The sequence below is a fragment of the Solanum pennellii genome, chromosome 10 (assembly GCF_001406875.1).
Source record: "Solanum pennellii chromosome 10, SPENNV200".
NCBI classification, from domain to species: Eukaryota; Viridiplantae; Streptophyta; class Magnoliopsida; order Solanales; family Solanaceae; genus Solanum; species Solanum pennellii.
The window spans coordinates 58,019,493-58,034,197 of NC_028646.1; the positions used below are offsets into that span (position 1 = coordinate 58,019,493).

Here is a 14,705-nt window from a genome sequence, read left to right on the forward strand (position 1 = left end):
TATCTAAGATACATAACAAAATATCGCTCACCTGTCTTCCTATTTTAATGTATCTAGTAGCAAAAAGACATGTATCTAAGTGTATATTTCTTAATATATGATAGATAGCTCTTAATATATATATATATATATATATATATATATATATATCAGTGAAGCATCAAATTTCACTTAGAAAGTTTAACTGAGCGATGTTTATTTTAGACAACTCATGTAGGGTTTCGTTGTGTCATTTTCATACTTATTGCTGCATGTCAAAAGTGAATGTGATACACTCAACAATAGCGCGTGAAAGGCTTAATTTAGACAATTTTTTATTTTATTCTACACTTCATCTCCAATTTTGAAGTCACCACCTTCCACCATTTTATCAAGCTTAAAATCATTCAATGGAAGTCAATTTTCTTTATTCAGATATGTTTTTAAGTCATTTTTTTCTTCTTCATTGTACTACTTTTCTAAGTTTATATGGTTCTAAGTTTACCATCACCTCTCTCTACCTTTTTTGCCGGATAAATGGATATAAAAACCATATTTCATATTTTATCTCTCCTTATTCTCTTCCCACAAAACAACACTTAAAAGAAAGAAAAATAATAAAATAAAAGAAAAAAACACAAAAGAGATATAGAGTGCATGAAAAAAAGATGATTTCCAATTTCACCTTTTTCGCTGGAAAAATGGATATAAATACTCATATTTGATTATTTTTCTTTCTCACCTTGTCTCCCTCCCCCTCCTCTCTTTTTTTTTCTCAAAACAACACTAAGATAGAAATAAAAAAATAATCTAATACATTTTTAAAGAGCAAATTAAGAAAATTGTTGGGTATAGTAGAGAAGACAACTACCATGTGGTGGTGGTGGTGGTTAAATTGATACTTTTAGAATATTATTTTTATTTTATTTACTAAATTGATTTTACAATATTTTTTAACTTGAAAAAACACAATAATCATTTAATTCGTTATTTGCCACATCATCGATGAGTATATTTCACTCTCCTTCACCTTTTTAGTTATTGTAAAAAAACTGTCAAAAGTATATAACAGGGCCCTACATGAGGTGTCTAAAATGAACATAACATTGTGGAAGAGTTGATGTGTGTATGTGAAATTTGCTGCCAACTTTAAGGGGCCACCAATGGATTTTTCCTTAGATATATGTATCTAAGGATACATGTAGTGGATTCATATATATTTGGGAAACATAAAAAATTTCACTCGCATCTCACTTACCTCTCTCTCATCTCACTCACTCACTACTCTTCTATGGATACCAAATGCATGCAAATTGCAACAAATTCATACCTATATATGTATCTAGTGTGCTTCACATGTATCTGAGATACATAGAAAAATATCGCTCACCTCTCTTCATATTTTAATGTATCTAGTAGCAAAAAGATACTCAATATTTTGAAAGTATCTCTCTCTCTCTCTCTCTCTATATATATATATATATATTTATCAGTGAAGCATCAAATTTCACTTTGAAAATTTATTTGATTGATGTTTATTTAGACACCTCATGTAGGGTTCCGTTGTGTCATTTTGATAATTTTTATTGACAAGTCAATTTGAGTGCAATACACTCAACAATAGTGCGTGAAAGACTTAATTTAGCCAATTTTTCATTTTATTTTCTCTTCTTCTTTTCTAATTTTCAAGTCACCACCTTCCACCATTTTTTCAATCTTAAACTCCTTCAATGGAGGTCATTTTCTTCATTCAAATCCGATTTTAAATCATTTTTTTCTTCTTTATTATATTACTTTTCTAAATTTACCATCACCTCCTTCTACCTTTTTTGCCGGATAAATGGATATAAACACCCATATTTTATATTTGATTATCTGCTTATTCTCTTCCCACAAAAAAACACCAAAAAGAACGAAAAATAGTAAAGTAAAGAAAAAAAAGCACAAAAGAGATATAGAATGTATGAAAAAGACAATTTATTATTCACCTTTTTTGCCGGAAAAAAATGATATGAAAACTCATATTTGATAATTTTTCTCTCCTTGTCTCCCTCCCCTCCTCTCTTTTTCTCTCAAAACAACACTAAGATAGAAAAAAAAAAGAATCTAAAACATTTTTAAAGAGCAAATTAAGAAAATTGTTGGGTATAGTCAGGGGCGGATCCAGCAGTGTGTAAGGGGGTTCACCCGGACCCCCTTCGGCGAAAAATCTTACTATTTATACATGGTTAAAATTAATTTTTGTGTATATACAGTAGATGTCGAACCCCCTTCGATTAGTTTTTATGCTTTCCTTTTTCAAATTTCGGACCCCCTTATTCAAAATTCTAGCTCCGCCACTGGGTATAGTAGAGAAGACAACTACCATGGGGGAGGGGGTTAAATTGATTTTTTTAAAATAATATTTTTATTTTATTTACTAAATTGATTTTAAAATAGTTTTAACTTAAAATAAAACATGTAATCATATAAATCATCATTTGTCACATCATCGATGAGTGTATTACACTCCCCTTCACCTTTTTACTTATTGTAAAAAAACTGTCAAAAGAATATAACGCGACCCTACATGATGTGTCTAAAATGAACATAACACAGTTGAAGAGTTGAAGTGTCTATGTGAAATTTGGTGCCAACTTTAAGGGGTCACCGATAGGTTTATCCTTAGATATATGTATCTAAGGAAACATGTAGTGGATTCATGTATATTTGGGATACATAAAAACTTTCAGTTGCAACTTACTTCCATCTCTCTTTTCTCACTCACTACTCTCCTATTGATACCAAATACATGCAAATTGCAACAAATTCATACATATACATGTATCTAGTGTGATTCACATGTAGATGAGATACATAACAAAATATCGCTTACCTCTGTCCCTATTTTAATGTATCTAGTAGCAAAAAGAAAATTGACCTTCTCTAAGGCCTCATGAATGATATCTGGACCCAAAATGGATGACTCTCCAACATCAAACCACCCAACTGGAGACCTACACCTCCTACCATACAGTGCCTCAAACGGTGCCATACCAATGCTGGAGTGATAGCTATTATTATACGAGAACTCTATCAAAGGCAGATGATCGTCCCAACTACCCTTGAAGTTAATAATACACGCCCTCAGCATGTTCTCCAATGTCAGAATGGTGCGCTCTGCCTGTCCGTCAGTCTGAGGATGAAAGGCAGTACTAAGCTTCACCTGCGTGACTAAGAACTTCCGGAAGGATCTCCAAAAATGTGAAGTGAACTAAGTTTCTCTATCTTAAATGATAGACAAAGGAATCCCATGCCATATCACAATCTCATCAATGTAGAGTTTCGCATAATCCTCGGCTCTGTAAGTAGACTTCACAGGGATAAAGTGGGCAGACTTAGTCATCCTATCCATAATAACCCATAGGAGTCATGTTGTCTCCTAGTCTTCGGAAGACCAACCACGAAGTCCATATTAATGGCCTCCCATTTCAAAGTCGGAACCTCAATAATCTGAGTAAGACCGCCTGGCTTAAGATGTTCTGCCTTAACCTGTTGACAATTAGGACACTTGGCCACATTATCTACAATGTCCTTCTTCATGCCATCCCACCAATATATCTGTTTAAGATCATGATACATCTTGGTGGAACTATTATGTATGGAATATCTGGAACCATGGGCCTATGCAATGATCCTGGTCCGCAAATCATCCGCATCTGGTACACATAGCCTGTCCTGGTACCTAAGTATGCCGTCATCTCCGAAAGCAAAAGACTCATTCATCTTAACTTACACTGAGTCCTTCAGCTCCATCAACACATGATCAAGATGCTGACCCTCCTTGACTTCAACTACTAAGGATGATTCAGAACTAGGATGAGCTGAAACACCCCCTCTAGTAGAGTCAACTAACCGCACACCCAGTCTGGCCAGTCTATATACATCTTTCACCAACTCCTTCTTCCCATCCTTAACGTGAGTTGTACTTCCCATGCTCATCTTACTGAAAGCATCAGCTACAACATTATCTTTACCTGGATGGTAGTGATTGTTCATGTCATAGTCCTTCAATAGCTCCAACCATCTCTGCTGACATAGATTTGACTATCTCTGTGTGAACACGTATCGGATACTCTTGTGGTTTGTGAACACATCCACATGCACTCCATACAAGTAGTGCCTCCACAATTTCAGTGCAAACACCACAACTGCCAACTCCAGGTCATGAGTGGGATAATTCTATTCATGAACCTTGAGATGTCTGGACGCATAAGCTAACACCTTACCACCCTGCATAAGAACACAACCCAAACCAACCCTAGATGCATCACAATAAATAGTGTAATTCTTACCACACTTAGGCAAAGTAAGCACCGGGGATGAAGTGACTCTGTCCTTGAGCTCCTGGAAACTCTTCTCATAAGCCTTCAAACTTGGCTTTCTTCTTAGTCAAAGCTGTCAGTGAGGTAACAATGGAACAAAAAACCTTCACGAACCTGCGATAATAACCAGCCAATCCTAACAAGCTACGAATATCTGTGGGAGTAAGAGGTTTTGCCCAGTTCTTAACAGCTTCAGTCTTCCTCGGATCTACCTCCATACCTTTTTCGGACATAACATGACCCAGGAAGGTCACTGATCTAAGCCAGAATTCACACTTGCTGAATTTGGCATACAACTGTTGCAGTCTAAGTACCTGCAAGGTTAGTCTTAAATGTTGTTCATGCTCTTCCTTGGTCTTAGAGTAGATAAGAATGTCATCAATGAATACTATGACGAAGGAGTCAAGGTTTTCATGGAAGACCCTATTCATGAGATCCATAAATGCAGCAGGTGCATTCGTGAGACAACATGACATAACAAAAAACTCGTAATGACCATAACGGGTACGAAAGGCTGTCTTTGGAACATCTTTATCCCTAACCCTGAGCTAATGGTACCCTGAACGAAGAACGTTCTTCGAGAAGAATCTAGACCCTTGGAGTTGGACGAACAAGTCATCTATTCTGGGAAGTGGATACTTATTCTTTATAGCAACTTTGTTGAGATGTCGATAATCGATACACATTCTAAGGGTTCCATCTTTCTTTTTCACAAACAACACTGGAGCGCCCGAAGGGGATATGCTCGGCTGAATGAAACCCTTATCAATGAGATTTTTTAACAGAAACTTCAACTCTTTGAGTTCTGTTGGAGCCATTCGGTAAGGAGGAATTGAAATTGGTTTAGTGTCGGTATCTAAGTCGATACCAAAGTCAATCTCTCGAGGGGGAGGACTCCAGGCAAATCAGTAGGAAATACATCTTGGAACTCATTCACTACAGGCAATGAGTCTATGGAAGGAATATCATGATCTAAATCATTAACACTTACAATATGACATAACAACCCCTTGGACATCATTTTATTGGCCTTAAGATTCAAAATCAAGGGATTAGGACGACTCGAGTTGTACCCCTCCAAGACTAGCTCTTCTTCATTAGGGAAACAAAATCTCACAACCCTACTAGGACAATCCATGCAAGCATAACAACTATAAAGCCAGTCCATGCCAAGAATACCATCAAAATCATGCATTGGTAACTCAACTATGTCTGCACACATAGTCTTACCACGTACAACTATTGGGTAATCCTTGTATACTCTATCAGTTCTAAAATTTTATACTAAAGGTGTACTAACCACTATAGGATCATGCAGAACTTCATGCAATATCTCAAAAGTGAGAGAAAGCAAAGGAGTTACAAAGGAAAGTGTAGACCCTGGATCAAGTAATGCATAAACAGAAGTTGAGAATACTTGCAGCATACCTGTGACCACATCAACGGACTTCTCCTGCTCCTCCCTGCCCTTCAGGGCATAGAACCTCTTCCTCTTAGGAGGCTCGGATGCTGCTGCATCCTGAGGATTAGACCTAGGCTGAGTATTACCTCCAGCCTGACCTCTTAACTGTGGGTAGTCTCTAAACATGTGTCCACTCTTACTGCAACCGAAGCATGCATTAGTGCCCTGTCTGCACTCTCCATTATGAGCACGGCCATACTTAGCACAATTCTTTCTGGGACGCTGCATCTCACCTCCATTGCCCTTCTTGGGCTCAGGTCTGCCCCCTCTAGGTGTTGTACTTCTCTGAGAATTAGAGTTCCCAGAATTCTTTTGCCCCTTTTTGAACCTGGGCTGCTCACGGACGCCAAAATTATTTCTGTGGACTCAATCTCTCGAACCTGCCTGATCTTGAGGCTTAGGCCTCCTAGCATCACGAACGCCCCTCTTCTTGCGACTGTCCTTTACCTGCTAAACATGCACCATCTACCTGGAGAGGTCCATGTTATCATGGAGCATCGTAGACCGACACTCCTCCTCTTGATCTCCGTTGATTCCTGTGAGGAACGTGCTCATCTCATCCTTGCTGTTAGATACAAGGGAAGTACCATACCTGGATAGTTGAACAAACTTCAGGAATTACTCCCTAACTATCATGGTCCGTGTTTAAGGTTGATGAACTCCTCAACCTTGGCCTCCCTCATCTCTCTGGGAAAAAAACACTCCAGAAAGGTTGTCTTAAACAGCTCCCAAGTGACTGGAATTCCGCCCAAAACTCGGTTATCTTGCAACATCTTGCACCAAGTCTGTGCAACATCCTTGAGTTGATAGGATGCCAACTCTGCTTTCTCAGTATCTGTGGCCCCCATAGCCACCAAGATCTTATGCACCTCATCCACAAACTCCTGAGGATCATCCGAAGTCTTAGACCCTGCGAAAATAGGAGGATTCCTCCTTGTTAAGTTTCTTAGCCTGTTAGCCATACTGCGAACTGGTGGGTTCTTCCTCTGAACATTCTGCCGGTTGACCTGGTCAGTCATGACCTTGGCCTTCATAGTGATGGCCTGTTTCATCTTGTCCAGAGATGCCCTCACTTCAGCACCAGTTAACCCGGCATGGTTAACTGGCATAGCCACTCCTTCGACTGGAGCCTGGGGTGGAACCTGATTGTCCCCAGCAGCTGCTCCTCCGCTCCTCTGACCAAGGGTTCTCCTATTATTCATTCTCTAAAAGTAGCAAAGATTTATGTTAGACACGCTCATAACATCAAGAAATAAGACATTAGGAATGGCACGATAAGATCAGAAGAAGGGAAATTTTCCTACGCATCATGCAGTCTCTAATTCAGGATAGTAGTGCACTTCACTACCCCATGACTTAGATACTACTCAATGTGGTTGATGTTAACTTATTATCCTCGGAATTTAACCATGTGCTTTGATGCCAACTTTGTCACGATCGGAGTCTAGACCCCAGACGAGACCGGCGTCGTTGAACTCTCAGAGGTCGCAGACAAGCCTACTTACGTCATTCTTACTTCATCTAGGTTAATTTTAGCAAAAACTTTGAAATTTTTTTTCTTATCATGCATAAAGGTCGTTCTAGTTACATTCATAATGTTTACAATCAACCATCTAACATTAAGATTATCAACTGAAAGAAATAGTTGAATACTGCATTAAATGTATAACCGCCAAAATGACACCAATACAATGTCTGAAATAAAAGTGGAAAGAAACACTAGTGGAACATACTCCACTAGCTCAATCCTATAACTAAGCTAGAATATAATGGGCAAGCTTCCTCGAGAGCATGAGGGCCTACCAAGTTCGGATAATTTCAGCGTCAACATGTACCTCTAGCGTCCACCTGTGCCTGCATCTAAAATTGTAGAGTTGTATAGGGTTAGTACACACTTGAACTAAGTATGGGTATATGCAAGCACACACCAAGGACATGCATGAGTAAGAATAGCTCTTTCCTAACAACATGATATGGAAAGTCAAGTTAGAGAACTTGCCAAATTGGGATTAGGAAAGTTAGTGAGCTTTCCAAATTTGGATTAGGAAGTGAGTGAACTTTCCAAATTTGGATTGGGAAAGTGGGTGACCTTTCCAAATTTGGATTAGGAAAGTCATGCCACGAGAATAACATGCATCATCATACTTATCAAATTGCACACATAACATATTGCATATAGCACATAACATTTTTCATATATTCGTTCATATGCCATGAGACCTTGGAATCATGGAGTTGACATTAAGACTTCCCAAAAATGAGGGCTCAACATATGGGATCTCAACTAGGGAGCCTTCTTTAGCAAACACAGAGTCTGCTTCATTCATTCGTACGTACTTCATTTCATTTCATTCATAGGCTAGTGTAAACACCAACTATAACTAGGATGTAGTTTAAGACTTTCATTGGGTTTGCTGTGCAATGATCAAGAATGACCTAGTGTTATTTCTTAAGTCTAGCTTACCTCTTGATTATCCTATCCTAACACCTTTGGTATCATTCATTTCATTATGTGCATCATTTAAGGTTGGCCTCATTCATTCATGGGGATCTTTAACTTTAACCGACATAGATCATGTGAGCATCATGAAATCTAGTGTCTCCCCCACATCGAAAAGAGGTGGAATCACCGGCCAAAGTGATCCAAAACATGCTAGCGTACATGGGAATTGAACCACGCCAGATCCATATATTGGTAGTATAGGTTCAAAGACTAGGAGATATAAGGAGACCCATACTCGATGCCAGACAGTCTCATCTCATAAGAGTTACGTGAATCTCCGCTATTCCCGAAAGAAGACATCACCACTCATAGATAGTCTATCGGTGCTCAATATAAAGTTCCATTACATTTAACTCATACGTCATGGAAGCTTGCTTCTAGTATGAGGACATCATAGCTCAATAGATGATTTCTCATCTCATCATTAGTATTAAGTGTGTTAATCTCAATACTTTCTTTAGATTGTTCATAGAGACTGGTCTCTTTATTAACTTTACACTTTCATAGGTGAGTACGTTTTGGTAACATTTACTTAGGCTCATTTGAAATTGCTCTCATCTTTTACATTAGCCTCATATCTTGTTTTGACCACATTCATTAACATTAGCACATTTGCTCTTCATAATTACTCACCCCTTTTTACATGAATGTTCGTTTCATCATATGCGAATGCACTTGGCCATTTGGTGTGTTTCACATTCTTACTTAACCCTTCTAGGGTTTCATCATTTCATGGTTCATTTCATCATTTCATTGTTCATTTCATCATTTTATTATTCATTTCTTTATGTGCCAATGCACTTGGCCATTTAGTGTTTTTTTACACTCTTACTTAACCCTTCTAGGGTTACATCATTTCATTACATACATCTTAGATTCACTTATTTTTAAACGTATGCTAGACTTATGGGTCTATACATACAAGCCATGAGGCATCATTCATAGTTCATTTAAGTGATTCATATCTTCCTAAGATCATGTGGTACAAGACTTATGCATCTTGTATGTATGCCAAGATCTCGATTTCGATCTAAGTAGTAGATATTATTCTTGAATATTTAATTCACGTATGACTTATGTATTAATACAGAATTTGGGCAAGGGAACCCGGTTTCAAATCCCTTGGACAATACTTTACATTTTTCTTTTTATTTAATTTCAGTTCACCTGACATTGGGACCCTAGATCAAGCCCCAAAATCAACATTTCTTTTTTATTTCTATCATTTGAAAATTCTCTTTCTTGCCCGAGGGGTTCTGGGTTCGAACCCTCACAACCCCTTTTATTTTTTTATTTATTTTCCTTGACTTTCTCGAGTTGACCAATAGGTTGTGGGATCAAACCTCCACAACCTCACTTTATTTTTCTTGTAATTCTCCTTTACTACCTAGAGGTTGTGGGTTCGATTCCCACACCTCACATTTATTTTCTTCTCATTTTTCCTTAAGCTTGACCAAGAGGTTGCGGGTTCGAATACCACTCCTCTCATTTCTTATTTTCATACATCATTTTCCATCCCAAAAACCATGGTTCGTATCCCCTTCACTACATTCCTTTTTACTTCTTTATTTCATGATTTTTAACATGGTGAGGTCACGGGTTCGACCCTTAGTGACCTCACTTCTTTTTATTCATTTTTCATAACATTTTAAACCATTTTAACTTGACGAAAATTCATCAATTGCGGCTGGAAATTTTTGTACATTTTTTTAGCATCTTTTTCAACAAGTTACACTTTAGTTCCTAGGGAAACTTCATGGTTCATTTAGAACATTTTAGGTGCATTTTCATGGATTCGTTTAGCCAAGAGTTTCTCACTCAATTTAGCCACATAAAATTTCATATGAACATCACGATTTACTTAAGTTTGTGCACGTAAAAATCCAACCATAATACATCATTTTTTGAGCCTTAAACCCAAGGGCTATGGGCCATAGTTCACATTTTGCACACACTTTCACATAGTTCGAAATACATGGGTTGTCATTCATACAATTTCAAACATACATTCATGAACATATTCGTCACGAAAACACAACACATGCCTAATATCTACCAGCAAACATACCCAACCTAAGAATCATTGGGAGCTAGTAACAGGGACATGAAACGGGGAACAACCCTAGTTTTCGGACTGAATATTCTTAACCTTAAGAGGTCTCTTGGGAAAGGTACCAAGATACAAGATAACCCATACCTTTTTGACGTTCAAATCTCGACTTGCTGCCCAAAGAACTCCCCCAAACACACGTCCAACACCAAAAGTTCAACACCAAAATCGATGAAAAACCTTTTCTTTGCATACGTGATTGATTAGTTGTTTGTTTAAAATTTTCGTTTGTGAGTTCTTCAAGTGTGAAGAACTTTGATTTACCTATTCTTGAAGTTATTTGGAAGATAGAATCGTGAAAAAAACATGAGAGTTGAGAAATAGACGTGAAAGAGTGGAACTTTCATTAGGCTTAGGAGTCTAATTTAGGACTTAGTCAAGTAAGGTTTTATTATATATAAAAATCTGATTTCCCTTTTATTTTAAATCAGCTAATGAATAATAAATATTCGACATTAATTTAACAACTAAAATAAAAACAAACTTTTTCATTGCTTCCACCTAGGTTCGAACCCGGGTGGAGCAAGACTTCACTTCAAGAGCCCATTTTCGGAACTCTCTCCCCAAAATGCCCCTCCACCTTATTAATTAAATAATTAATTATATATTTAGGGTAATAATTATACTACCCTTAGCCTGGAAAAAAAAACCATTTTACCCCTAGATCCTCCAAAACTATGATTTTCCCTTTTTAAGTCCGGTAAAGACTCATTCCAGTAAATCTTCGTATTCGAGAGCCCTACATGGTTGGACCCAACCTTTACAAGCTCAACTAACTCCCCAAGTTAGCTGGCTTGGCTATAGCAAGGGTTTCGAGGTCTGGTTCTACGCGCATCAATCCGTGTAAATCCTGGTCTAATCGTAGGCATTCTAGACACATTAAGCATTGCTTATCGTATCCATTTTTAGGGTTGTTACACTTGACACCTAAAATCAATTCAGCAACTCCTCAGTCCTTCATATCGAACTTGCTGGACAACATGCACTTAGTAACATTTATATCGTCATGTCTTTACTCATTATTAACATGTCATTAACATACAAATAAACAATGACTTCATGATTAATGTTTTTAATTAAACACATTTATCACATTCGTTGATCTTGAATCCATTTGTCAACATAGTTTGGTCAAATTTAGCATGCCATTGTTTGGGTGCTTTCTTGAGTCCATAAAGTGACTTCACAAGTCTTCACACTTTCTTTTATTTACCAGCAACTATAAACTCTTCAGGTTGTTCCATGTAAATTTCTTCCTCCAACTCTTTATTTAAGAAGGCTGTCTTTAAATCCATTTGGTAGATCTTAAGATCAGGCACTGCTGCTAGTGCTATTAACATCCTAATTGATGTTATCATCTTATTGGAGAGTATGTGTCAAATTAGTACAAACCTTCCTTTTGTTTGTACCCTTTGACTACCAGTCTAGCGTTATATAGCCGAATCCGAGACGAGCGAGCGACGACGACGACGATGCGAGGGGGGTCCCTCTTTCTAAGCCGTTTTAACAATTAATAGGAGTGTTTTGATATTTGAACTCTCCTTCCACCACAGATGAAGGACAAATTCCTTTTCATTAAAGCATAAGAGGACTTTTCAAGTTCCCAACTCTTCAAGTTCTCAACTTTTCAAGTTCCTCTCTTTCCCTCTATTTCCCATCATTTATTTCTACATACCCAAAACTTCTGACTAATGTTATAGTAATGCTACTCTCCCCTGGAAATGATGCACAATCACTCATTACATTTTACATTGTGATGAGCATGAGTTTTACACATACAGGGGACAAATCAATGTTGCGTGTAGAAAATCTTACTTAAGATGGATATTAGGCATGTCAAGGGGAGCAATCTAAGTCCCCTCCTGCCAAGAGTAAAAGATAAAATTTATGTCAAATCAATGAGACAACAACCTTCGGAGCGATGTGCCTAGTATATTGGTACTTACTTGCCTCCCTGGGGTACAAGTTTAACTATTTCATGTATCAAAAAGACAACAACTCCATCTATGTGAGGTTTTGAGCGAAATCAACCGTACAAGTTTCAAAAGCTCCAGAATACAAAAACTCTTATAATAATTAAATAAACGACGCATGAGCAAACTATTAGTCCGAGTAAGTTATAAATGACTCAGGATCGCTATATGAAAACTCGTAACGTCAAAAAGAACACAATAAAGAGGAATTGACATGAAGGGTAATTAAATTGTGATATATGCTTTAACTATTTCCTGTCACCATATTTCTTAGGAAGATAATATGAAGAGAACATAAACAAAACACTCAATATGAAACATTTCAATAAAACTAGTTGTTTAAACACAACTTATTTGAAACAATTGATAGTCGATGGACACAAAATAGATCATTGATGCTTTAGAGATATGTGGAAGGCTTTACAAGTTGATTTTACATTTTAAAACTAGACATAACTGCCTTGTAGTCTTGTAATATTCATCTTCCCACCATGCAGAAATCCCTTCGATTTTTTCCAAAGTCCTCTTAAGCATTTCCGCTGCAATTTTACTTCCAAAATGTATGGTGAACATTTCCTCAAAACCAGCTCTTATGTGATTGATGAACTATTTGCATTAATGCAGGACTGCGCACTTGTCAGCTTCATTCTTTCAATGCTAAAACATCAATTATTCTCCACATCCTTTGTCATCTCTTTAGTATATGGATAATATACTGGAAAAGTAAATGAGTCAACAAGAGATTCTTTGACAATTTCCTGTATGATAAAGAAAACGTGTCACATAAAATGGAATAGAGATAGTGACAGAGCTAAATGAGGGGGTTCAATTGAATCCCCTTATCGAATTTGCAATTATTTGAATTCAGTTATTAGGAGTGTTTGACTCCACAATTGGATAGAGGATCCAAGATATTCAAGATATGAGATTTGAAGTTAAGATCCAAGATACTTAACATATACTCTCTAGTTCTTTCGTTTAAAGTGTCTTACCTTGACTACAACAAAAGAGTTTAAGAAAGTAACATAAACTTTTGAATCTTACAATTTTAAAATAAAAATACGCATAAATATACCAAAATTTCATATTGTGATCTTTACCATGCCTTATAAAATGTTATAATAGAAAAGTTTACTAGATTTAGACGATGCCTTTTTTTAGAGAAAAAAATAAATGAAAATAATGACACATAAGTTGAGAGAGAGAGAGAGAGGGAGAGAGAGAGAGGGAGAGAGAGTATAAGGTTATGAGACGCTCACCTCATTGACCATATTAATAAGACTAGATCAAGAAATTTGAGCATCCTATACCTCAACTTATCATGCGATCGATGTCATAATTACAAAATTACTAAATTTAGAAAAAGTAACATAACATTGACTATAAAGGAAGTAGGATATAAATAAATTGAAACAGAGAGAGTGTAAGGTTAGGAGTGTCTGACTTCATTGACCATATCAATAAGACTATTCTCAAGAAATATGAATACCCTATATCCAATTTTTGTGTAGTGTATTTCACTTGGAATAGATGGCAAAACAAGAACAATTAAGCCTCCAGGAACAATTTCCTCTGCCCTTGCACTCAAGAATACTTCCATATCTTTGTGTAATTGAGCAACATAAAAATTCCATACTTCGACAGAAGCACCATCATAATGAATTCTTCTTTTATTCTGCGTATTTTTTGGCACTTGGGACAACCATTGTAACGCGTAACAAGAATACACGATATGAAGCGAGCACGAGGGGAACAATCATCCATAGAAAGAACCGGGAATTGCAGCTTCAAAATATGGCTTCTGATCGGAATATAGTGATTAGAATAAGATATTGAAATCGTTCGTGATATGATCGTTGAAGAAAACTTGAAATTCAATTTCAGGACTTGTAGATATTTATCTTTTATGGCCTCTAAATTATTTTGCATTGCAAAAAATGAGTTTGGTCCAACTAAACATCCCATAGCTATAATACAAAATGTTTTGGTTTGTATATCAAAATTTTCAACAATTGCCTCTCTGACCATAACTTTTGCATTATTTGCAGCATTTCTCTACAAAAATAAATAAATAAATAAAATAAAAATTGTGTACCATTGCAAAAAGTAATTAATACTTGATGACTTTTATGCGTAATATATAATTTTTTGATAAATCATTCAATTCACTCAAGTCTTTAGGTGATTAACAAGTATTTAATTTAGACACATCATGCTACATTAGTTTAGCACAAATTTTTGAAACATATAGGCGAGTTTGGACACCTAATATAGCTCAAACTATTTCCTTCATGTGTCGTGGCATACTTTCTGT

The 14,705-nt window shown here is 36.7% G+C and overlaps 1 pseudogene; it reads right to left on the reverse strand.

Annotated features, from left to right (window-relative positions):
• Positions 1–13,056: 13,056 nt before the first annotated feature.
• LOC107001404 lies at positions 13,057–14,356 on the reverse strand (annotated as a pseudogene).
• Between the last annotated feature and the right edge of the window lie 349 nt (positions 14,357–14,705).